A 1460-nucleotide genomic window follows, 5' to 3' on the forward strand; every position below is an offset into this window, starting at 1 on the left:
GCTACGCATGCGCGGGCGCATGCGCGGCACCTCTCTCGCTTTATTTTTTTTGGGGGGTGGAGGGGAAACCCCCTTTAAAAATCCTCTGTGCGCCCCTGATACTGGTAACACCATTTGCTTATTAACCCCTGACTGCCAGCTTAACCTTAGCGAATGAGGAAAACATGCTGCAATGAGCTGCTCAATAAGCCGGGCGGGAGAGAGGCAAGCGATGCAGGAACCAAGAGACCGGCTTGCCCACGTAGGGAGGATATATACTGTAAGAACCATGGACCCTCCCTGTGCCCTCATTGGCTGGGCTCTGCATCATCATCATTAACCCCCATTTAATGATAAGTCGCTGCCAGACCCAATACCATCAGTTTAAGTTCTTTCAGCCTATTACTTCACTCAGCATTATCACTCTGCTGCCAGAAATTTAGCACCAGCCAATTTTAAAGGATTATATCCTGGGACCAGTGGTGAAGATGGCCTGAACTTCAACTGTTTGGTTTTGCAAACAGTTCTGCAGACTGCCCTGCTCTTGTCAACACCCGGTTTATATATACATTTTATGCCTAAAGAAACTGTGACCTTATGCCCAGTTTGGTGTCCGTGTGGTTATTTATAATATGAATACAGTAGTAAGATGAACATTAGCAGGAGGTTGGGTGCATGAAAAGAGGGACATCAACACTGCGCAGTTTAGTACACTTTCCTCTTTGGTGGTATAGAACAGTTGGGCATACTTACCTACTTTTGCGAAGTCCTTTCCAGGAGATGGGCGTAACTGGAGGGCTGGAGGGGGCAGGGCGGGGCCAATAGCGGCATTTTGACCCTGCCCCCCGCAACGGAAATGGTGATTCGCCACAAATCGCGTCATTTTGGGAAGACAGTAGCAGGATGCAGGAGATTTGCCAGCTCTCCTGGGAGTCCGTGAGACAGACCCGAATTTCGGGAGTCTCCCGGTTGGCAAGTATGCAGTTAGGCAGTCTCTGTCTCTCCTGTTGTTGTGGAATTACAAATGTCAGCATGCTGAAGCAGGTTTCCCATCATGCAATGTATACAACACGGTGACGACAGCTGTATTTGTGTTGTATACTCAAAGTGCCAGACTGTGAGTCTGGAACTGAGAAAAGAGAAAGACGGACTGGTTTAAAGCTATTCACGTGTTCCGAAGGCTGGCCACACCAATACGCAGTCGCGTTATTTCATGGACCCCTGTTTTCTGTTGACAACCCAGGGCCTGATTCATCAAGGTACGCAAACTCATGTTTCATACTTTGAGTGACGCAAACCCTTATATTTGCGTTGGAGTTTGAGATTGAGTTGACTTTGAGTGCCGTATCTGCTCTGTTTGCGCTGCGTATGTGGTGTTTTACGTAGCTCAAGTCCCGTTTAGCAGATGCGCATGAGTTTGCGTACCTTGATGAATCAGGCCCCCAGTTCCTAAAGTGGACAAGGACAGACTGCAATTAGTA

This window comes from Mixophyes fleayi, chromosome 2 (assembly GCF_038048845.1).
Source record: "Mixophyes fleayi isolate aMixFle1 chromosome 2, aMixFle1.hap1, whole genome shotgun sequence".
In the NCBI taxonomy this organism is placed as follows: Eukaryota; Metazoa; Chordata; class Amphibia; order Anura; family Limnodynastidae; genus Mixophyes; species Mixophyes fleayi.